Source organism: Chinchilla lanigera, unplaced genomic scaffold (genome assembly GCF_000276665.1).
Source record: "Chinchilla lanigera isolate Chin_1 unplaced genomic scaffold, ChiLan1.0 scaffold00162, whole genome shotgun sequence".
In the NCBI taxonomy this organism is placed as follows: domain Eukaryota; kingdom Metazoa; phylum Chordata; class Mammalia; order Rodentia; family Chinchillidae; genus Chinchilla; species Chinchilla lanigera.
Genome location: NW_004955563.1, coordinates 1,427,359 through 1,453,088, shown reverse-complemented (window position 1 = coordinate 1,453,088; position 25,730 = coordinate 1,427,359). Strand labels below are relative to the sequence as shown.

Genomic DNA, 25,730 nt, shown 5'->3' with positions numbered 1-25,730 from the left:
ATTGAGCATTTCCATTATTTTTCTATGCTCCTCTAGTTTTTTAAACCTATGTCTACTCTAGAGTCACTGAGAAAGATCTTCATTATGATTATCATCTCCCTTTCTTTTTTTACCTGAGAGATTACTTGTGATTCTATTTTCTTTATGGCCTCATTCATCTGTTTTTTTATTTCTCGTGCTACTATTTCAGAAAATTCAAGTGGGTGGTTTCTGATTTCCTCTACCTCATTGCCCCTTGCATTTATTCTAAGTGGGATAGAGGTCTGTGGTTGCATGTTGCTTCTGTTGTGTCATTTTCTTTTTTTCATCATGATGTCTTTTGTGTTGATACTTATAATTGCTTATGATATATAGCTTTATCACTACTATTGAGGCATCCCTAGGAAATTTCTATTCCTCAGAGATGTCTTTTGGAGGAAGCTGGCTCTTGGCCTTTGTGTCTGTTCCCAAATCCTACCTTCGCGATTTATTAGGGATGAGAAGTTGCTATCTATTTTACTCAGCACCCAGTGCTTTGTTACTGGACTATGGTGATGATTATGACCCCAGACAATCACAATGTTGTCATATAAAGGAAAATAACTGACTACAACAGATATGATACCATGGCTAAAGTAGTACAATTAGCAGTAACAGTATCATCAAGCACAACCTAGCAGTTGACAAACTGTGGTAAGTATTAATTTGGTACATTTAACTTTAGGAGCAAGTTCTACAGTTATTTAACAAAATTCAGCATAAACCGGTGACATGCATGCTTTGAGTTTCCTCTTAGTAGAGTGATCTTACTAGGGGGATAATTCAAAAGGGATGAGGGAAAAATAAAGAAATGTAGTAGAAGCAAGCCTAAATGATGAAAGATGATCATCCGAGCTTTGGGAAACTGGGGAAGAGGACAGGACAGAAAGAATGCAGGAGAAAGAAAATGAATAATGAAGTGAATCAAAAAGACCAGAGACAATGTTCATGCACATGGAAATATCAACCAATCAAAAGAAAAGTTGAGGAAACATAAAAAAGACTAAAAATCAAAACAAACAATGAAAGTAAAAACCTGAACAACCCAAAAAAAAAAAACCAATAAATTTCCTCCTGTGCCTTCAGGTATGTGGTAGTGTCTAAGCCGTGCCCAGATCTGTGCTGGGTAGCACCAAGTCTGTGGTAGGATTAGCGATGGGTATGGGGCAGATCTTGGCCTCCATATGTGGGGCTGGGACCTGTCTTCAGCCAGCAACTTTCTGTGTGCCCCTTGGTGGCCTGCTCAGTTCTCCTTACCCTGTGTATCTCTGCATCACTCTCCCAACTGCTGTGGTGCTGTCAGACAGAGCAGCCCATGGGTGCTCCCAGTCCCATCTGTAGTTGGCCCCTCCTGACCCTTGCACAGCCTTCCTTATTCCACTTTGCTGCATCTCCCTCCTCTCACATCACTGGGAAGCAGGAGGAATGCTGTCAGCGGATTCACTGCCCTTGCCCTCTCCTGTCTCTTCCTGTCGGGAGCAGGATGGGGGAGACTGCTGACTCCCCACTCACTGCCACCCCACAGCTTAAGGCTGCTTTAGTCAGGCAAGTCTGGGGGCAGAGCCAGAGGGGTGGTGCTGTTCCACTCACTACCTTCACTGCCACCTGTGTGGTCCCTAATCTTGTTGTCACTAGAGGTTTCAGTGAGCCACTATGGGGCATGACACAAAAAGAAAAAAGAAAAACTTAGTTACCCATCAGGGAGGGAGCAGTTTCTGATCACTCATCCCAGTGTGTGCTGTCAAAGTTTGCTGCCAGTCTGCATTATGCACTCTCTGGAGAAAGGCAAGAGTGGCAGAGGGCCTTACATCCAAACTTCTCCTGTGTGGCTTGAGTTTACCACACTGTTGCCGTCCATCAGTTATTTGGGAACTTCCCAGCATGGCGTTTCCTGCTCCACATGAGGGGGATTTCCCACAGGCAGCCCTGTGGGCTTCTTTGCCATTTTGTATATCCTATGTCTATGTTTTGTTTGACCTACAAGTCTCCTATTTCAGACTGAGTTTGAAATGAGGATGTATGTCCCTCACTTTCTTCCAGTTACCTGTGTTTTTATTTGAGTTCCTCTGAGTTACTCCAACGTGGATCCTCTTCTATTCAGCCATGTTGACTCCTCTCCAGCTTTCCCTTGCTATCTTTTTCAGCAAATAATTTCTTTTCTGAGCTGCAACTTTAGTGGAATTTCCTTTCCCGTCAAATTCACTACATTTTGAATCAATCTGTTGGGCTCTTTGCTCTTGATTCTCAACATAAGTCTGGTTAAAAGCCCCTACAAGTAGCCATGCCAGAGCCTTAACATTAGACTGTCTTGAAATTTCTTTTGAAACATTAATTCGTCCACTGGCCTTAATCATGGTCTCAGATAAAGTATCTGAATTTGAGAAAATACAGACAAACGCTATGAGGCCATAACATACATTGTCTAGAGTCCAACAGCCAATGCAGCACTTCTTCCCAACAGAAACCTCCTGAACCTGGTCTTTACCAACAACATTTCTATCAGCCTTCTGGTCTTCTGAGCCTTGACCAGAATCTCCCATCAAGCACAGATCAGACATTCCAGTTCTACTTTTTTAGCCCGCATCTCTAAACCTTTCCTAACTCTTCCTACAAGCCAGTCCCAAAAGCTTCTGAGCCACATGGTCAGGAATTGTCTCAGCAACGACCTCATTTCTCTGGTACCAAATTTTGTCTTAGTTACTTTTCTCTCATTGCTGGGACAAAATACCCGATGCACAAAGTTAAAGAAGGAAAGGTCTACTTAGCTCACCATTTGTAGAGGTTTTCAGTCCATGATTGTCTGGCTCTAAGGCAGGGTGGCATGGCAGGTGAGCATTACAGAGGAGAAACAGCTCATGGTGGGTTGAAGTAGTAAAAAAGAAGAAAGGACCCTTAATAGCATCTTTCTGTCCCTTTTATCTTATCCAGGCTACTCAGGATGTGGGTAGCACTTATACCCTTAATCTTACTGTCCTTCAACCTAGCATTGCATCATGAAGCAATTCCAGCATCACACAGTCTACATCTGGCCACCTCTGAAAAAGCCCCACCTATTGTGCATAGGGCTTTGGGGGGACATCTAAACACAAGCCATAATATCTCCAGTTTAAATTTATTTTATTAGTACATGTTTGCAGTGTGTGCATTTTACTCATCCCTGGGAGTAGGTGCGTGTATGTAACACAATCTGATTCTTTTTAAATCCTATGCCCTTCCCCACCCTCTCCCTCCCTCTGTTTCTAAAACTGCTTTCTCCATTTTCATTATCATTGTTAATATTATTATATTTAGTTCATGTTTATGACATATGGTGTTTACATTCCTTGTTGACATTTGGTACATGTATGGGACACATCTTAAATCTTTTTATGACCCCTTTCTCTGCCCCCTCCTCTTGCCCTCACCTCCTTGACACCTCCCCATTTGCAGAAGATCTATCTCCACTTCCTTCTAGTGATTCTTTATTTTCCTCTTTATTTGTACTTTGCCTTATTCAAATGAGAGATATCATATGGCATTTGAACTTGTGTGTGTGATTTATTTAACTTACAACATTATATTTTCCAGGAATATCTATTTTCCTAAAAATGTCTTGAGTTTACCCTTCTTTATAGCTAAGTAGCACTCCATTGTGTACAGATACCACATTTTCTTTATCCATTCATCTGCTGATGGACATAGGAGCTACCTCCAAGATTTAGTCATTATGAACTGTGCTACTAAAAACATTGGTATGCATATATAGCTGTCTAGGTATCTTCCCCAAAGAGCTAAATACTACATTACATTCATCCCTCTCAATGATCTACTTACCTCCTAAAATCCCCATCTCCTCATACCATATGATGGCATTCAATCTCAGAGTAAGTTTTGGAGGGAGCACTAAATATTCAAACCCTAGCATGTCCATTCTGAAGCCCTTTCTACAGTCAGTACTATGATCTATGAAAAATATTGTAACATTTAGAGATGTAGGTGAACCCAATCTTTCTGGAAATAGTTTTAGATAATCTTGAAGTTTCACTGACTTTGGGGCAAGGAGTATAAGATATCTCACACTGGAATTTAATGTTTCCTTTTTCAATATAGTTCTCTTAAATTTTAGCATTCTTAATCTTCAATTCATATTGATGACATGGTTATGTGCTGCTTTGCTTGCTTCTCTTGTTCTGATTTATTTGGGGAGGAAATATTTGGGAGACAAGCAGCTCAGTAGTGAAGCAGGCAGCAATATCCTCACGAATGTGGGACCCTGAGAAATCTCATGAACATGATGATGCAAATGGGTGATGTTCCTAGTGCTGAAAGACACAAGCAATATTTAAAAGATTTTTTCTTAAAAGCCACACCTCTGTATATGGCCACAGTGACAGTCAGATTTCAATATAAACTTCAAAGTTCACTCATTATATTCAAACCGTAGCATTGTTGCAGCAGTAAGGAGAAACACTGAAATGACACCCAGATTTATTTTACTTTGATGGGCACTGATCAGAATCATTCCCAAAATATCAGGCCCTGATCTTTGGTGGTTTGGGGCTTATATGGGATCAGCAAGCAGGAAGTACAGAAGCAGAGAACTTGACTGTCTTTGACTGGTTCTTACAATACGCGTCATAGTAACCAGTTACGCGTCACAGCGACCAGCCATTTCTAGGAGACAGAAGTAACAGGAACTGTAACAGGAACTGATATCTGGGAAACTAACAGACTTGTTGGAGGGCATTTTCTGCTACATTGTGACCCTTGGTCTCCAAATCTCATGTGGTGGTGCACACCTATAACCCAGCCCTCTGGGAGACTGAGGCAGGAGAATTGCAAGTGTGAGCCCAGATGGGGCAATTTAGTGATTCACCATCTTCTCTCAAAATAATAGAAAGTGCTAGAGATGTATCTCAGTGCAAAGGCCCTCAGTTCACTCTCCAGTGCCACCAAAATAAAAGTCAGAGGATGAGAGCCGGTAGAGAGGAAATCAGATTAATTCAAGGTCCCATCACCCAGAGAAGATGGAAGGGGTTACTGTCCCACAAAGAAAGACCATCACAGGTAACTGATGTACATAACAGGGCTTTCTTGGGGGAGGAGGGAAGGTTAAGAAAACCATGGGAAGACTGGTCGTGTGCTGACCAGGGACCTACATTCTATTGTCTTTTCTCTTCTGTGATACCCTTAGGATAACAACTAACCTTCATCTCCTAGGTCGGTGCCAATAATTCTGTAGAGAAATCCGTTATTTCTCTGCAACTGAAACACCATTGCATTTTTAATTAAAGAGCAGCTTTACCAAGTTCTTAGTCCACACTTTGATGTTATCTGAAAACTGTTAGATGTTTGAAATTCTGCAAAACTAAACAAAGATTGCTGATTAGGAGGTCTTGTGATCATTTTTATCTAGTTCCTTTCCCTGCATCAGTTGACTCCACAAGTGTCTCAGCCATGTAAAGGCAGTTTTCTTCATCTGTGAGAAAATGGATACAACTTGAGACCATAATGCTAAGTGAAATAAATCAAACATGAAAGGTCAACTATCACATGGTTTCTCTTACATGAGAAACACATAGAACAAATGATTCAGGAGCACAATAAAAGATGATAGAAAACAGAGAGATAGACTCTGTGCAGATGAGAAAGAGATTGGAGGATGGAGAGGGCTCTAGGGAGGGAAGAGGAAGTAAAAGGATGAAGATATGCTATGTGTATATACCAGTACCCCACAACTCATGCATTCATTATGTATCACAAACACATGCTACTAAAAAAGGGAAGTGGCCAACCATGGTGGCTGTAGCCCCAGCATTTGGGAGGCTGAGGCAGGGAGACTGCTGTAAGTTCAAGGCTACCCTGGCCTACATAGTGGGTTCAAGCCTGGACTACATAGCAAGTCCCTGTTTGAAAAAACAAAATTTTTTTAAAAGGGGAAGAAAAAGGAATTTACAACTTTAGACAAAAAGGAAAAAGAAAAGCAACTTGACCAAGGCCAATTTGCAAAGTAGAACTAATCTAAAATAGGGTAGTGTGAGATATGATGGCATTACCATCATCCTCGTTATGGTACGACACACACAGTTGACAGCCCTATTTCAAAAGGGACACATAGATTAAAAGAAAGGATCGACAGGACCCAGGAAAATCCACTGAATTGTATTCTACTAGCTCCCAACAGCCTCACTTCTCCTTCTCCAGTTCTGCCTCTTATGCTGCTGGCAACAATCCCCAGGTGGGCCTCCCACACCCAGCACCATGCTTCCTCAGTTCAGCTGGGGGTTATAAGTTGACCACCAGTGGTCAATCCACTACATGCAGGGAAGAGCAAGGCTTATCGTATGGTCCTGAGCCAGTGCAGGTCCATGCTGCACTGGTAATGGACACTGGAACTAAAGCAATTGGCACAAATTTTATCGGCAAAAGCTTTCATTCCGAAATAAGAGAAAGCCGGAAGAGACTTTAGCATGAGGAGCTGAAAGCTAAGGAGGGCAAAGCTCTGACAAAGATCAAGACCTTTCCCTTAACAAAGAGAAAGAAGAGAAATTGGGGCAAAGACCTCAGCTGGAGGGACTGAAGGAGGTGGAGGTGAGATGGAAAGATCCGAATGGCCCAATTGCAAAAAGTCCAGGCCAAGTTCTACTGTTCTGCAAGACTGGACGAGATACAGTTTCATCTCAGTCCTGCTTTTCGGAGATAGCTGCAGGAGAAGTGCTTAGTGCTTAATGGGTAAATCAGTGTCCATGAAATCACTGTTTCTGCTTGGAGCCAGTCTCAGGCTGGTGGAGGCCCTGTTGAAATTTAAGGTAACCTTAGGTTTAGTGCAGTGACTGGAGACGTCTAGGCATAGGTCCATACCCCTATAAATCTAACATCTTGTGGTCCTTTGTCTTGGAGGACAGTGAGACAGGTTATGCAAATTTAGGGCAAACAAATGTTGTTTGGTCAACCTAGACATTTCCAGAAAAGTTCGCATGCCTGTATGCAAAGCTGAGCAATGATCTTACCCAAAGTTTGAAGGTAATAAAGAAGACAGATACAAAATGAAGTTGAAGCATTGTTCTGCTTTTGGTTACTTATTGGGCATCTGTAGATTCAAATTTAAAGTCACTACTTTTTAGCCAAAAAAAAAATTTAAGTTTTAATTTACTACCGGAAGGAGACCAAGAGATGGAGGGAGGGGAGAAGGGGAAGTAAAAGGAATGAAGATGTGTTATGTACATGTCCCAGCACCCCACTATGAATGTTGTCATTCGGTATAGCAAACTTGCACTAACACTATTGTTATTCTCTTATTTGATTATGAACTTGTTTAATTTTTCATAAAATAAAAAAATTAAGTTTTAAGTCTCTGACTGCTTTAGAGGAAAACACAAACCATGCTTTTCATACAGAACTGGCGAAGGGCCCAGATCTTCGTTTGTTCTCTGTACCTGTGTTGGCCTCTGACTCTCAGCATGTGACTGTCTGAGGGTACTGGGTCTGAAATCACTAGGATTAAGGCCAGTGAGTTTCTAAAGATCAGTGCCTGGAATGCTCCAGCACAGAACTCAGTAGTCTACTTACTACCCCTACTTTCCCACACACATTTCAGGTACACCTCTGCTTGAAAGTTGACACCGTCATGGGTACATGGACAGAGTCCTCCAGAGAAAATGAGGCACCTAACTGTCCTACAGGTGCAGAGCTATTGGAGGCTGGCGGTGGGTCTGGGTGCACAAAAGGAAATTAAAGCTTCTGGAGTAAACAACGTACTATTTACCAGATTCACCCTGCTGGGTGCTGAGCCCACAGAGTCCCCAGAGTCCACAGAGCACCAGCCTCTTACGTGGGCATGGAAAAGAACAGACACAGGCCCAGGCATGAGGCTCTACCTGCCTTCAATTCCTGGTCAATTCCAGTATTACAGGTCCTGACAAGAAAGATTTTTCAATCCAAATAGATTGGTGTGAAGGAACTTTGGGGGCTTGTTTTTTATTCTTTAGGTTTTGTTCTTATTGTGGGTGTATATTCCTCTCATTTTCTTAATTTTATATACACTTATTCACTTTTTAATTGAGAAGGATTTTTTTTTTTTTAGCTGTTATTCTTTTTACCTTTCACATTTTTGCCTCCTTTTTTTCTAATCGGGCTTAGTCAATTATTTCCTTTTCTGCACATTTCAGGATTTTTTTATATCTGCTTTATATTTTTACCCTTACTAATTTTGGACCTCTTAGTTTATTCTATACTACTTTTATCCCCTCTTTCTCTGTTAATGGTGACAGTGTAGGTGTTGGGATTAATTAATTTTTACTATACTTCAACATCTACATTTTTCTTCATTTAGCAGTTGTTACTGCAGCTTGTTTTTGTCTCTTTGAATGCTACTGGATATGGACCTCTCAAAAGAAGAGTGGTCACAGAAAGGTCCCTCCACGAAGGTGGGAAAGGTATCCATCCCAACACACATGCAAATCTCAATCTAGAAACACAGAAAATATGAAAAATGGGGCAACCTATCTCTTCTACAGGTTCATAACTCTTCAGCAGCTGAATCCAAACATGAAAATGGATGATGACATGCCAAAGAATTTAACAGACTGACCAATCGCTTCAGCTTTTCTTCTTCCATACTCTCATTCCCCACCACCTCTATCTTCACTAGTATAACCATTAACATTTACTAGTCTCTAATTATTTAGCTCCAGATTACTGTTGAGTTCCTTCCTATTGGTGGTAGAGGTGTGGTTTTCACATTCAGTAGATAATTACTGTATGTCAATATTTGCTTAGTCTTAGTTTTATAGCTTAATGATTGATCTCTTCTCTATGAGTAAGGGTGGTACATCATTGGTTCTTATGGTAAGTAGGTCACTATCTTGCTTGGTTTTGATGCTGTTATTGTTGCTGATTTACTTGCTATTTCTAAGTGGCACAGTTATTACTATTGATACATTTTCTCTGTATGCCAATATCCAATATCCAATATGCCAGTAAATATTGGCTTTATGTCCTTAACAATACTGCGGTCTGTTCTTGGAGAACTGGATGCCAGGACAATTACACTGCATCCTTCCCCTTCCAAATTAATACAGATGATCAGATCTTGAGATGGAGCCAAAGACCTATAGTTAATCATGCCCAGAGTAAAGCACTGAAAAGCAGGCACACACTAAAAAGATCTCCATACTAGCAATAAAATCTTTCCACTATAAGTGCTCTGGAAACTTTAGCACAAAACAAAACAAACCAGAAATGCAAACATGAGAATACAAGGTAACAAAATGCCTCCAAAAACTCCCAACTCCCCCAAAGCTGATCCATGGAGCACTGACCAGGAAGTGGAGGAAATCAAAAGCTACAAAGGTGAATTATTTGTAAGGATAGCAGAGGAGATTTAAAAAGCTGGTCAAGGGGCTGGGGATTTAGCTCAGCGGCAAAAGTGCCTGCCTGGCAAGCGCAAGGTCGTGAGTTTGGTTCCCGGTACTGGAGAAAAACCAAAACCAAAAAAATAAATAAATAAATAAAAATAAAAATAAAAAATAAAAAGCTGGTCAATAAGGTGCTTAATCAAGATGCAATGAGATAATGAGCCAGATGTGGTAGCACACAGCTGTAATCCCACCGCTTGGAAGGCTGAGGCAAGAGGACCCTGGTCAAGGCCAGCCTGGTCTATGTAGTGAGTTCAAGACCCATCTGAGCTATATAGTGTGACCCCATCTCAAAAACTTTTAAAAAATAAACAATAAATTTAAGGGGTAATGGGTGTAATAAGATAACCAGAGTATTTACAAAAGACACTAATTAAAAAGCTAGCTAAACTAAACAAAGTGATACAAACCAAGCATCATCAGTTTGGCAAGAATTAGAGCCTACAAAAATATTATAAACAGCAGTCCACAAATGAAAACTTATACGGGCACAGATATGATCAATATGAGGACACATTATCAGAACTAGAAGGCAGAGCTCCTGTTGAAGACAAATTAAAAAGATGCCCTAAGAAAACAAGAGAACAGGGCTGGGGATATAGTTCAGTGGCACAAGTGCCTGCCTCACAAGCACAAGGTCCTGAGTTCGATTCCCAGTTCAAAAAAAAAAAAAAAAAAAAAAAACAAGAGAACAGGCTGGGCATGGTGGCATATACCTGTAATCCCAGCACTTGAGATGCTGAGGCAGGAGGATTGCCATGAGTTCAAGGCCAGCCTGTACTACATAGAGAGACCCTGTTTCAAAAAAAAAAAGAAAAGTAAGGAAAAATCAGAAGACACCACAAATGGCATAAAAATCCTATTTACAGAAATTATAACAAAAAACTTTCCAAATTTGGGAAAGGAGTGTAACATACAGATAAATGAGGCATATACAACCCCAAAGAGCCATTATCAGAAAAGAAACTCCCCCCAGCACATCACAGACAAAATCCCAGAAACCCGGAACAAGGGAAGATCTTAAAAACTGTTAGAGAAAAGCAACAAATCATGCATAAAGGCAAACCCATTAGGATTGCTACAAATGTCTCAACACAAATTTTAGAGGCTGGGACAGCTTGGAGCAGAGTATTTTAAACCCTAAAAGAAAACAACTTCCAACCCAGATTGATATTTCCTGCAAACTTTCAAAATTGATGGACAAATAAGATAGTTCCATGGTAAAGAGCACCTAAAGAAATTCATGACCACAAAAGTTCTACTTGAAAAAATTCTGAAGGATGTCCTAGAAAGAGACATTGAATGAATGAATGAGGCTAGAAAAAGGAAGTAGTCCCAACATGCTCCTGGACAGAGATTTTCTTGCCCACAATGTGGATGACAATGACCCTGCTGGCCACCCCCTCTTCTGTGACACCTGCCTCTCGGCCCCCATGGTGAGCCACAGCCTCCCAGAGCTTGGCACCACTCCAAATTCCAGACTCCAAAACCCACCTGCCACCCAGCCAGTGTTCATTCACGACTGTGACCAACCTTGTCCGGGTCCTGTCACGCTTCAGCATCAGAAGCAGGTATTTATGAGACACCTGTGATGCAGCAGAAGCCTGTGAAGCCTGTGTGTCTCTCTGGGTGTCACCACATTCATCCAGCAAAGCCAGAAGAGTGGGTGCTTATTGTCACCCCCGTGGTCTCAGCCACACATCAAGGGTTATGGGCTGCTCCTCCTCCATGGACAGATTCTAGACATGCATGAATTACCAAAACTGAATGAAGAAAATACAAAACTCCTGAACAATTCAGTAACAGGCAATGAAATTAAGTCAGTAATAAAAAACCTACCAACTGATGAAGGTCTAGGACCCAACATTTCACCACTAAATTCTACAAGAACATCAGACAACATCGAATATAAATACTGCTAAAACTCTTTAATAAAATTAAAGAGAAAGAAATACTGCCAAAGTCATTCCTAGAAGCTAGCATTATCTTGACTCAAAAGCCAGACAAGCATTCAACTGAAAAAGAAAACTACAGGCCAGTCTCTTTAATGAACATAGATGCAAAATTCTCAGCAAGATATTTGCAAACAGGATGCAACTAATCATTACAAAGATCACATATCATGACCAAGTAGGCGTCAGCCCAGGGGTCCAAGAATGGTTCAATATACACAGACCAATAAGTGTAATATATCACATAAACAGAAGCAAGGACAAAAATCACATGATCATCTCAATAAATGCAGAAAAACCCTTTGACAAAATCCAACATCCATTTCTGACAAAAAAAAAATGGAAGTACAGGGGCTGGGGATTTAGCTCAGCGGCAAAAGCGCCTGCCTGGCAAGCGCAAGGTCGTGAGTTCGGTTCCCGGTACCGGAGAAAAACCCAAAAAAAAAAAAAAATGGAAGTACAGGGGCTGGGGATTTAGCTCAGCGGCAAAAGCGCCTGCCTGGCAAGCGCAAGGTCGTGAGTTCGGTTCCCGGTACCGGAGAAAAACCCAAAAAAAAAAAAAAATGGAAGTACAGAAAGACCTTATCTCAATCTGATAAAAGCCATTTATGACAAACCTCCTGCCAACATTATATTAAATGGGGAAAAGCCGAAAGCTTTCCTTTTAAAAATCAAAGCAAGACAAGGGTGTCCACTATTACTACTCCTGTTCAATATAGCACTTGAAACTTTATTCAGAGCAATTAGTCAGGAGAAAGAAATGCAATGGATATGTATAGGACAGGAAGAAGTCAAACATCATCATTCACAGATGACATGATCTTTACAAAAGACCAAAAAAAAAAAATCCACCAAAAGATTCCTAGAATGAGCCCAGCATAGTGGTGCTCACCTGTAACCCCAGCACTCTGGAGGCTGAAGCAGAAGGATTGCCATGAGTTTGAGGCCAGCATGTGCTACATAACATAAGCAAGTTCAAGGCCAGCCTGAACTACACAGTGACACCCTGTCTCAAAAAAAAAAAAAAAAAAAAGAAGAAGGAGGAGGAGCAGGAGGAGAAGAAGGAGGAGGAGGAGAAGGAGGAGGAGGAGGAGAAGGAGGAGAAGGAGGAGGAGGAGGAGGAGAAGGAGAAGGAGGAGCATGAGGAGGCGGAGAAGGAGAAGGAGAGGAGGAGGAGAAAGAGGAAGAGGAGGAGGAGCAGGAGAAGGAGAAGACAATTCCTAGAACTGGCTGTGGCCTGTTGTGGCACATCGTCCCTAGTGTCCCCAATCCAGCGTCCTGCCATGGCCATGGCCCTCTTGGAAGGTGGCAAGGAGCCCTGCCCCATCCTGTCCCTCAGGGAGTGCAGGCTCCAAGCCAGGAGGCGACACGAAGCTCTCCTTGAAGAAGTGGAATGCAGGGGCCACGTGGAGCTGGGAAGTGGAGTGCGATCCTTGTGCTGTCTGCAGAGTCCAGGTGATGGACGCCTGTCTTAGATGTCAAGCTGGAAACAAGAGGATTGCGTTGTGGTTTGGGGTGAATGCAATCATTCCTTTCACAACTGCTGCAGGTCCCTGAGGCTGGAGCGGAGCAATCGCTGCCCTCTCTGCCAGCAGGACCGGGTGGTCCAGAGAATCGGCAAATGAGAATGGCCGCGGCTTTCTTAGTACAGTTGTTCGCAACCCTGGTGGATCTTTCTGCCAAGTGCTGGCAAAGGCTCAAACACTCCAGGGGAACCACTTTTTCACAGAAGGCTGTGGATCTGTGGTCCTTTGTGACACATCAGAAGCATGGTTTAGAATTTTATCAACTTAATTTTCAGGAATTCTCTACAATTAAGAAGATAATTGGGGGGGGGGATACCAGGAATTGAACTCAGGTCCTTGCTCTTGCCTAGTGCAACCACTTTGGAAATCAGTCTGGGGATTTCTCAAAAATTTAGGATTAAAGGTCCCCTTTAACCCAGCCATTCCCCTTCTGGGTATTTTCCCAGAAGAATTAAAAACGTCATACCACAGCAATACATGTGCACCCATGTTTATAGCAGCACAATTAGTCATAGCAAAATCTTGGAAGAAACCCAAATGCGCATCACCTGAGGAATGGATAAGAAAAATGTGGTATTTTTATACAATGGAGCATTACTCAGCTATAAAGGAAGATAAATCTGAGGCTTTTATAGGTAAATGGATGCAACTAGAGACCATACTCATAAGTGAAATAAATCAGACCCACATGTGTAAACATCATATTGTCTCCCTAGTGTAAGAACCTGAAAGAGTAAATAAAACTGAAAAGTACAACAGATATTGTGAAAGAGAAAGAAACTGCCCAATAGGAAAGAACAACTAGAATGAGGGAAAGGAGATGAAAGAAAGAAAGAAAGAAAGAAAGAAAGAAAGAAAGAAAGAAAGAAAGAAAAAGAGAAAATAAAAGAAAGAAGCGATATATATTTTTATATATACCTATATATTTATAGGTATATATACATATATATTTATAGGCTGTGGGGGAAAAGGAACCCTTTTACTTTGTTGGTGGGAATGTGAACTAATACAACCACCATGGAAATCAGTATAGAGTCCTCAAGAACACTAAACTAAACTAGAAAACACCAAAACTAGAAATTCCATTTGACTAGTTCAGTTATTCCCCTTCTAGTATCGTCTCAAAAAGAGTTAAAAGCATTATTTTACAGTTATCCAAGCATATTCATCTTTATACCAGCACAACTCATAAAAGCTAAATCTTGGGAACAACCTAAATGTCCATCAACAGGTGAACAGATAAATAAAAACATGGTATTTTCACGTTATGGTTTGGGTCTAGATGTTCCCCCAAAGCCTCATGCACTTTTGGATGGGCCTTTTTCAGAGGCAGCTGAATCTAGAGTTTGTGATTGATTCACAGTGCAATGCTGGGATTAAGGGTGCTGGGGTTAAGAGTGGGTGATTGCTGGATCACTCCATTGATTGGATTGACACCACCCTAATCCCAGCAGTCTGGATAAGATAAAAGAAGGAGAAAGACTTGTTTCACACCCCCCCTTTTGCTCTAGCTGCTCTAGCTGCCACCCCAGCTGCCATGAACTGTTGCCACTCTGCCATGTGCCATCCTGCCTTGGAACCAGGTACTTATGAATTGAAACCTCCATAAACTGTGAGCTAAATAAACCTTTCCTTCCTTAACTTTGAGTGTTGGGTATTTTGTCTCAGCAACGAGAGAAAGTAACTAAGACAACACACAAAGGTATACTTGCCTGCCATTAAGAATGACTTGGTCTTGGACTTTCGAAAAAGTAGAACTGTTGAGACTTTGGGGAAAGGATTATTGTGTTTTAAATTCTATGCAGACAGTTGCATTAAGACAGGTGGAACCATGCACTTGTCATTGTCCTTATTTGGAGATTAAGTGTGGTTTAAGGAGATGTATTTGGGTGTGAAGTGGACAAGCAGTGGATTATGACCATTAAACCTGATGTCATCTTTGATGGATAGAGAAACACCTACCAAATTAGTAGAACTTGTTCCTGGTGCGTCTGGGCAGGTCATACTAACGTGGCCTTGGGTGCCATATGTAGTTCCTCACCCGTTCTTATCTGGCGTTGCTCCCCTGCGCTGCCCCTCAGCTCCCATGAACTAAGAACTTTGGTCCACTATGCCCCTCTACCATAATGCTTCTGCCCTAGAGCTTACTGGCCATGGACTGAATCTTCGGAAGCCATGAGCAAAGTTAAACCTTTCCTCCTTTAAACTGTGGGTGTCAAGTACTGTGTTCAATAAAAGGAAAGCGGAGTAACATGCTTATAGTCAGAAGAAATCCCCTAAAACATGAGTTAATACTCATGACTCAATGGGAAGGTATTGGCCCCTACCCTGCTTCAGCGTAGCCATGAAGTGAGTTAGTCCTACTCTTTTGTTAAAGAGCAAGTTTGTGTCTTCTTTACCTTCTAAAGCTGAATCCCTTTTCCCTTTCTTTCTTTCTTTCTTTCTTTCTTTCTTTCTTTCTTTCTTTCTTTCTTTCTTTCTTTCACTTTTTAACTGCCTAGTAAATCTGACTCTCTCTCCCAGATGCATCCTGAAATCCTTTTTCTAGGATAAAAGTCTATGAAACTGCTGTTTTGAGGGGTGTCTTAGTTATTTTCCCATTGCTGAGACAAAATACCTGACACCCACAAGTTGAAGGAGGAAAGGTTTACTTTAGTTCACAGTTTGTAGAAGTTTCAAATCACAGTCTGCTGATTCCAAAGCAGGGTGACATGGCAGAGGAGAAAGAGTCCATGGCCGAGCAGGCAGGAGGCTGCAAGCCTTCCTTCTTCTTTCCCTTTTATTCCATCCAGGTCACAAGCCTATTGTTTGATGTTACTCACACCCAGGGAGGATCTTCTCTGTTCAATAAGTATATTACCCATGCCCGGAAGTATGGCAAACCAATCAGCGGACTAATTTAGAATCACACACCCATAATCCAGCCACCTCCCAAAAGCCCCACCTACGAGCATATGAGGCTTTGGGAGGACATCTCGATATAAACTGTAACAGGGGAAGAGACTGGAGCTTGGTATCTGCATTTCTCCTCTGAAGAATCCCCTCAGACCTTGTCTGATAATGCCAATTTTCTAATTTTCACCCAAATTATGCAAAAGAACTCCTGACCGATCAGTACCATTCACACACAAATGATGAGAATAGTCACACACTTCTTTACTAACCACGTATCTCTTCTGGTGAAACGTCTGTTTATGTCTTTGACCCTCTAGAATACTATTTAAATTTTGGTTCGAAAAACAGAACATAAAACTAAACTATTTTCAGATCAGGTGTGGTAGCACACGCCTGTAATTCCAGCACTTGAGAGGCTGAGGCAGGAGGATCGTTGCAAGTTCAAGACCAGCCTGGGCTACAAAGTGAGATCAGGGCCAGCCTGAACTGCATAGCGAGACCTTGTCTCAAAAAAGACACACACACACACACAAAAAAAAAAAAAAAAAACTATTTTCAAGTGTACAATTCAGCGGCAGTAAGTACTCAACAATGTTATATAATCATCGTTTGCCATTCACCCACAGAGCTCTTCATTTCAGAAAACCAAAACTCAGTACCTATTAAACAATATTTCCAGCTGGGTGTGGTGGCACATGCTTGCAAACCCAGCGCTGACACAGAAGGATCTCCATGAGTTCAAGGCCAGCTTGAACTACATAGTGAGACCCTGCCTCAAAAACCAAACAATATTTCCCCAGTTACCTTCCCTCTGCCTCTGGCAGCCTCCATTCTAGTTCCTGTCTATAAATGTGACTACTCCAGGGAACTCCTATCTTAACGACAAATTCAAGCTCATTGCTCCTCACCCACAAAGGTCAAAGGCTCAAGGACAAATACTGAAGCAAGGAAAAAGATTTCTTTAGAAACAGAAGAAGATGAAGGTTATCGTCAGTAGAGACTGTCTTGCCTAGGGGTTTCAGACACAAGGCTCATATTGGGATTAGCAGGGAAACATCAGACAGACCAGCACCAGGGTAGATACACATTCTCAGTGGTCTGCTTTTCTGACTCAGGGACTTCTCTTATCTGTAGATCACCAGCTGTTGTGGATTCTGTAAAATAAAAGCAAACTTACTGATTAGAAAGTCTTATGAGGCCTGCATTTTTAGTTTCTCTTCCCTAAAATAGTTAAATCTGCAGTTGCTGGGACAGAAAGGCACCTTTTCCCACGGGTCAGGGGAAGATAGCTAAGGGCGACTATTAACCACAGAACCTGGGGAGATAGCATTTGCTGAGAGCCAGTTTTTAACCCATGAAGTGCCTTCAGTCAGAGATGTCATCTACAGCAAAGTTAGGGGGAGACCCATCATGCACCGTCCAACCGTGGGACTTCCAAAATGGGTGATACTTTTAAAAATCAACTAAGAGCAAGTGAAGCTAGAGGGTTTAATTAGGTTTTTCCTCAGTAACACCACGAATGAAATTACACAGTATTAGTCTGCACCTGCTTGTTTCACCTAGGAAAATGTCCGCAAGCATCATCCATAGTTAGAATATCCACGTTAGAATTTCCATTCTTGTTAAAACATGGATAATATTCCTGCAGATGGGTGGGTCACTCTACGTGTACCCGTTTATCCACTGATTGACATAGGGGTGCTTCCAACTTTTGCTATTCTGAAAAAGTGTTGCTATGAATAGAGATATAAAAATAATTTGGTGAGCCAGGCATGGTGGCTCACGCCTGTGATCCCAGCACTTGAGAGGCTGAGGCAGGAGGATCATTACAAGTTCAAGGCCAGCCTGGGCTACAAAGTGAGTTCAAGACCAGCTTGAACTACATAATGAGACCCTGTCTCAAAAAGACAAAAAATAGTAGTAATAGTAGTAGTATTACTAATTGGGATCTTTTTTCTTACTTTTAGGAACTAAATAGAACTAGTATTGCTGAGTTAAATGGTAATCCTACTTGTACTTTTAACTCACATACTTTTCACAAGAACTTCACCAGCTTGCATTCCCACCAACATTGTCCAAAGTTTCCGATTTCTCCATGTCCTGAACAATGTTTGCTGTTTTCTTAATTTTTTCACAGCAAGCATTCTAATTTCTAATGGGTGTATGGTAATAGTTTGGGTGAATGATTCATACCACCTTTTCATGTACTTACTGGCCATTTTAGAGCTTCTTTGGAAATGTGTCTATTCAAGTCCTTTGCTCTTTTTCTTTTTTTAGTTATCCATGCTTCGGTTCTTGGGTATTACTTTTGCGCATTTCAAAGCCAGCTGCTCTGTTCTCTCCTTTTTGAGTTTCAGGAATTCTGAATGTACTGTGGATATGAAATCTTTCTTTATACAACAGTAACTTACAAGTATTTTTCCAGTCTGTAGCTTTTCTTTTCATTCCTCCAGATCTCAGTGGGAATGGTTCCAACTTTCATCCAGAATAAATTTGAGATCCTCTGTGAGTTCCTGATGGATAGCACTATTTTGTGAAGCACATTTCATTTTCGTTGTAGTGGACTAAGGATTTTCAAAATGTAATTCCTAAACCCGTGCTGAGGTTTCACATGTGCATGGATTTGATCTACTGAGACCCTACTGTAGATTTTCAACTTGAAATGCTTTACATGCTGCATTGGTTGATTTTTCTGAGGATGTCTGTGTAGCTGTCAGGAGTACTCTTTGATCACAGTGGATGTCTGGGGAAAAACTGGCAAACCCACCTCAGCCAAGTCCCAAAGCTCCACCACGTGAATGACTCACACTTACACCTGCTCCTTGAATCAGAGGATGTGACAAGAATGGCACATGCACCTGCTAAAAGCCTGTCCTCCAAAGCAAGTAACCAGGAGAAAAGCATCACACTGAATCTCAGACATTCTACAAAATATGTGACCTGCCTGGCATGGTGGCACACACCTGTCACCCCAGCACTTGGGATATCTTCACGAGTTGGAGGCCAGGCTGGGCTACATAGTGAGCTCAAGGCCAGCCTGAACTGCGTAGTGAGACCCTGTCTCAAAAAAACAAATAAAAAAAATCCTAACTTGTAGTTCTCAATATGGTCAAGGTCATCAAAGGAAAGCAAATCAGAGAAACTGTCAGAGTATAGAAAGGCCTAAGGAGATGGGATATCTATACATATGTGGTGTCCTACTGGAAATCTGGGGACAAAAGACAAGCATTAGTGAAAAATAGAAAAACAGAAATAATGAGTTTGTTGTACGTATTTCTCAACAGTTAGAAACCAACACTGATAGGAAACAGGGAGAGAGATCATTTGCAAATGGGTAGGAAATCATGAGAGCAGGAAGGAGCAGAGGGGAAAGGGCCACAAAAAGATTAAGATGCTGTCTTGGTTACTTTTCTCTCGCTGCTGAGACAAAATACCCAACACCCAGAATTAAGGAAGGAAAGGTTTATTTAGCTCACAGTTTGTGGATATTTCAATCCATACTTGGCTGGCTCCAAGGCAGAGTGGCACATGGCAGAGTGCAACAGTTCAAGGCAGCGAAAGACAGCCACAGCAACAAGGGCAAAAGGGGGGCGCCGCAATCCTCTTTTCCTCCCTTACATTGTATGCAAACTACCCGCCCCAGGGCAGGTGCAGCACTTACACCCATAATCCCAGCTTTGGACCATGAAGCAATCACAAACTCTAGAAGTCCACTCCATGACTGCATGAGGCTTTGGGGGGACATCCAGACACAAACCATAACAGATGTATGCACCATCTCCCCATGAGGAATGTGATCACTGGGTACCACAAATGTGAACTAATGAAAGTTAAAAAGTTTAAGAAGAAATCATCACTGGTGTTTTCCCTATGACCATCACATCTTACTGCACAGAAGGTGGGCACCAGGGAACCTGGCTGAGAAGAACATAGGAAGCCCCTGCACTACTTTTGCAACATTGCACAAACCTGAAATCATTCTAAAAAATTATGTGAAAGTATATAATATGTTAAATTATATAATTATGTTAAAGTATGTAACAACCATGGGTGAATTCCTACCATCTTCTCTAGTGAAACTCAGTATTGTCTCTAATGTTTTTTTAAATTATTATTTTCTTATTCTCTTAAATGGTTTGATCAATCTTCCATTGTTACATCTGGTAATCTGAGCAACTTCGCTGAAGATAACAATATGTAATATGACAACCTCTATTAATTCCTATCATTTGGCTTGAAACCCCGTATCATTTTTAATGTTCTTGCTTTGTTTTGCTTGGATTTTGTTTGTTTGTTTGTTTTTTACACTATTCTCTTTAAAATAAAAAAAAATACAAAGGCAAAAATAATCTGAAATAACAAAATGAACAAAAATAAGGCAAAAAGACTCACTCTGATAATGACTCACATGTGTATTTTCCATTGTTGGGGAGGTTCACGTTGTTATTAGCACCTTCTGGCTCTATAGACTAACAGGTTTCATTTTGACAATGTGGTGCCAGGGATATAGCTCAGTGGCAAAGCGCCTGTCTGCAAGTGCAAGGTCCTGAGTTTGATTCCCAGTTCCAAACAAACAAACAAACAAAATACACATTGCATCATTTTGACAATGTGTACATGCACATAACATACTTTAATAATCCTCCATCACTCCTTCACCCCATCACCCCTTGTAGTTTCATGTGTTTTCGGGGGAGGGGAAGTGAAGAGTTTCACATGTGTCATCGTGTATATTTTGATCATATTCAAGCCCCCAATTACCCACCTGTATAAGACCCACAAAATACAACGCACATGTGTTTAATATACAACTCAAGGCACCTCCATCTATGAACACACCATGCAGCCCGCCTGTCAGATGTAAACACAGACCACTTCTGGGGCACTACAGGCATGCTAGTGCCCCCTGCTGGTCAGTCCCGACTCACACCTTCCAGGTGCCTCCCATTTCAAAGTTTCATCAGAGATTAGTTCTACTCATTCTTTTTTTTTGTTTTTGTTTTTGTTTTTGTTTTTGTTTTTCTCCGGTACTGGGAACCGAACTCACGACCTTGCGCTTGCCAGGCAGGCGCTTTTGCCGCTGAGCTAAATCCCCAGCCCCAGTTCTACCCATTCTTCACATTCATATGAAGCAGAATCTTACCATGTATACACTTGGTGCTTAGGTTCTTTCTCTCATTGGAGACTCCTGCATTCCGTTGCCCGTATCAGTATATTGTTTTTCGTTGTATAGTTCCATTCTGTGGGTATACTTCTTTTCCTCCTCTCACCTGTGGGTAGTCCTCTTGGGTTGTTTCAAGTTGGGATGAATCTAAATACAGCCTGTAGGGGGCTTTTCATCTCTTCCTTCAGACCATGTCACTTTAGGTCAGTGTGGTCTGTCTGTTACTTAGGCAAAACCTAAATATGCCCCCAAGCTTACTTGTCTCAGTTGAAGTCACACAGCCGAGCAATGCATCCTTCTCTCTGAAATTCCTGAAACATCTGGCAAAAGACTTAATCTATCCAATGCTCAGCCCCCTCTCTTCCACCTCTGCCTGCACCGGTGCCCATTTCCCCATTTCTCTTCCTGAGTTAGAGGAGATTAAGGAATGAGGAGCTTTAGGGAGTGACACATACAAGCCTTGATCCCGAGCAGCCCCGGGCACGGAGGAACAGCGGTGAAAATGAGCGGCTCCAAGGAAGGGAAGACTGGCCCAGGGACAGCTAGAATCCTTGGGTGAGGCTGGACTGGGACTCCGGGAGCTTCGTGGTGAGGGCAGGGGGCCAGGTTAGATCTCAGCCTCTCCGATCTGTGACTGAGGCTCTTCCCATTCAGAGGAGGAGCAGAACAGCTGCAGCACTAGGTATTCCTTTAAAGACTCTGGAGTCCACTCAACATCTGGATTCAATAACTTTGCAAGTAGAGCAGGGATGGGGGCTGAGGAGGGAGGACAGCTCCTCCTATATCTGTGTGGGGCTTTGGGAGATACTGTCTGCAATTTCAGGACGTGGAAGTTGGAGCTCTGGAGTCCTGGGCCCTGAGGGTGGAGACTCAGACCTAGAGTGTGAAACCTGTACGTCCTGAAGAGAAAGAAGCTGGGACCTGGAAACTGTGCCAGGGGAAGGAGAAGGCTGTGGCCAGGCTTTCCCTCGGCCAGTGAAGCTGGTGTGCTGGAAGCCCCTATCCTTCTGTCCCACAGGGTGTCTGGGCCCCTTCCTTCTGGTGGCGCAGCTGCTCTCCCTGCTGCTCTTCGCTGTGATCCTGGTGATGGTCCTTGTCCAAGGTCAGGGCAGGCTGAGGGCGGGGACTCCCTGATCTGCTCCTTCGACTGGGCATCCAGGTCTGGGAAGCAGAATGGCTGAAGCTGGGATTGGGTCTTTGAGAGGTTTCTAGGGCTTTCTCGGTGCCTTTCCCACCTGGGAGAACAGGAGGAGAAGAAGGAGCAGCAGGAGAGTCTTCCGCCTTCACTGTCATTAACATCTCACCTTCTCCAAGGGTCCAGTTTCCTCAAACCCAACATCGGCTTGCAGGAAGGGCGCCCCTGGGGTCCCTCGCGGGCCATCACACACACTCGGTAAATGACAATCGTGGTTTCCTTTCGGCTTGGCACAGTCCCCAAGGTCCTGAGCTCCCGGGAGCAGGAGACCATCTACCAGGAATTAATCCAGCTGAATAGAAGTGTAAGTGAGTGGACAGGAAGTGGGTTTCCTGAGAGAGGGATACCATTTTGCCTGGGTCCCCAGCCCTCTTCCATGAGACAGAAACACAGTGTAACTATGAAGACAGCACTTGGTTTTCACAAGAGGACATGAACACTGCGGGCACCAAATTAAACAAGTGGATCCAAATCCCCTACTTCTCCCAGTCTGGAGGAGATGAGGCCAGGACTCCTGGGCTCTACTGAGGCTGGGAAGGAACTCAGGAAGTGGGGAGGAAATTGATCCCCGGGGGTGCACAGTCAGGGTTTGGACAGAAACACAGATGTGCAAACACGAGTCCAGCCTGTCCACTTCCCCTGGTGGAACGCCTGTGCCGGCCCTGCCCTTGGGACTGGACATTCATCCAAGGCAACTGTTACATCTTCTCCCAATCCAAACAGACCTGGAGACCCCATCACTGCCTGCCAGGAAGTGGGCGCTCAACTCGTCATCATTGAAAGTACAGAGGAGCAGGTACCTGGGAAGGTCTGGACATGGGTTGGGGCACACATATGGCCTCTGGCCTCTAGGGAGGAGTTTGTCAGGCACAGTGTTCTGGATAAAGCGCTGCTTACTCCATTTGGAAAGTGAGAACAAAGGTGTGAATGAGGGTGTTCCAAGCAACTTGTGAGGAGATGCACAAGCTCCGACAGAGGTTTGGAGAACGGCCAACTGTAAGTGATCCCTGGCTCTACTAGGGAAATGAAATCCTGATACGTACTTTTGCCCGTTTCCCTGGTGTCAACATTTCCACCACAGCTGAGGTCAGCCCACCAAAGGGGTGCCACTCGAGGCAGAGCTGAAAAGAGGTGATGTGCCTGACCAGCAAGCACGAGCTGGTATGCTCTGCCTGTCGCATGTCGTGGTTAAGCCTAATCATGAATACATTTGAGTGGGCAGGCTCAGAACATGTTAAACATAAAAACATGCAGTCTTACCAAGTGTGCGAGGAGAGGCCAGCCATGCGTGTTCTGTGTGGAAGTCAGGACCTATCTGCCCGTAGCATGCAGGGGAGGGAAGAATCAGACCTTCTGAGCACATGTGGGAGTTGGTGACCTGGTTCACTGCGAGGTTGAAGGTCACACTGCAAATAGAATTCCTGGCAAGAGACTGGGGAGACACTAGCCTAGAAATATGGAACCAGACTCCCTTCTGACACCTCTTGCTCTTTCCAGAGTTTCCTGCAGAATATGGTTAAGAATAAAGGCACCACGTCGATGGGGCTCTCAGACCTGACTGAAGAAGGGACATGGCACTGGGTGGATGGTTCACCTCCGACAAGCGGGTAGGTCCGGGGAGAAGGGAACACGCTATTGTCTGTTGGGCTGGGCTTCCAAACTCCTGCCCTGAGCCACACTGAGATTTCTTCCCCACTCCTTGGCCCACTAGGCCTCAAGTGTGTGACATTCCTGAGTCACGGAAGGTGGTCTTCACACTCAAGTGCAGCTAGGATGGCAGGTACATAAAAATTACACTGTCAACCTGCAGGAGGAGCTTTGCAGGGTGATTTAAGATTTTGTTTGTTTGTTTGTTTGTTTTCCGGTACTGGGAATCGAACTCGCGACCTCGCGCTTGCCAAGCAGGAGCTGTGCCGCTCAGCTAAATCCCCAGCCTCTAAGATATAATATATTTAAAAAAAAAAAAAAGCCTGAAGTATGCTAAGGCCGAGACCGTTGAGCTCAAAGGTCTATTGCAGTTGAAAAGTTAGCGTATTATACTCAGCTCCCACAAGAGGGCGTATATGTCACAATCTGGGGGAGCCGTGCGGAGGACTACTGAGGATTAGGACGCCAAGGGTGGAGAAACTAAGCAAGAGCTTTCATTGAGGTGTAAATGGGAAGGAGGGCGGGTGCGCAGCCTTAGGCGTGGGTCTTTCGGAGCATTTCAGTGGGCTCCGCCATATAGTTTCTCCCCCTACTTGTTGGGAAGTCAGCTCTGAGAGTGGTATAGCGGCCCAAGTGCAGAAGCCCGATATGAAATCTAGAGTCTAGGTTCGCTGGGCTTTGCATCTAAAAATGACACCCTCGAGAGGAGGACACCTCTCAGGCATGGGAGACAAGGGTCAGAGGTTATGGTCGGGTGACTCCTGCGTGTCACTGGTACCCAAAACGAGGCGTGTCTGCCATATGCATTCAGGGCAGAAATGAGAGAATCGGGTTTCTAAAAGCTACAGAGTTCAGAGAGGACTAGAACAGAGGCTCATTTTTGCTTGGGCTTTACAGCTTGGCGAAATACTGGCAGCCAGGGCAGCCCCACAAGCATCAGAATGAAGACTGTGTGGAATTTAAAGACGATGGCTGGGATAATGGCAAATGTGATCTCAAGAAATTCTGGATCTGCAAAAAACCTGCAACTTCCGGTTCCAACACGTGAGGGCCAGTCCCCCGCTGCAGCTCCTGCAGCCTGAGTGTCCCTTTCAAGTGACACAACTTTACCCACATTTACGCCAGTTCCTTCTTTCCCTCTGTGGGCGACAAGATTTAAACAGCAGCTCTGGTTGGCGCTGGGGATTTAGCTCAGCGGCACAGCACCTGCCTGGCAAGTGCAAGGTCGCGAGTTCGATTCCCGGTACTGGAAAATAAATAAATAAATAAATAAATAAACAGCAGCTCTGGGACTCTGTTGCATTCCACATCCCCTGTGAGGCTAGACCACTACAGTCCTTTTTGATGTCTTGGTTTCTCCAGCCTTAATGCTTGTGATTCTGGCCCATCTCTGTAGTTTAATGTGGTGACTATGTGTGGGATACATGTAGGGCTGGGTGCTCCATTTATCTGCTCTGTCTCCTCCATGAGCTGAGCGGGTTTGTACTGACATGTGTAGCTGCTGCCACGTTCCCTTGGGCATTAGTCTATCCATGTTATTCTGTTTTCCTATCAGTGTGACAGAATATCCAACACCCACAACCTAAAGGAGGAGAGGTTTAATTTAGTTCACAGTTTTGGGAAATTCAGCCGATACTCAGCAGAGCCAATATGGTAGAAGGGCCGGGGATATAGCCCAGCAGCACGAGCACCTGCTTCGCAAGTGCAAAGTCCTGAGTTCAATTCCCGGTAAGCAAAAAAAAAAAAAAGCCAGTATGGTAGAAGGACATAGCAGAAGACAGCTGCTCAACCTGTGGCAGCCAGGAAGCACAGAGAAAGAAGGAGAGGAGCCAGGAACAATAATGCATCCTCCCAGGTTACGTGCCAGTGGCCCACCCTCACTCAGGTCTTACCTCCTAACAGCACATTCAGCTATGAATTTACCAGTGATGAATCTGC

General features: G+C 43.4%; 2 pseudogenes; both read left to right on the top strand.

The window, feature by feature from the left end:
* Nucleotides 1-12,654: 12,654 nt before the first annotated feature.
* Nucleotides 12,655-12,990, top strand: LOC102022339 (annotated as a pseudogene).
* Nucleotides 12,991-20,679: 7,689 nt separating this feature from the next.
* LOC102015252 lies at nt 20,680-24,840 on the top strand (annotated as a pseudogene).
* The last annotated feature ends 890 nt before the right edge of the window (nt 24,841-25,730 follow it).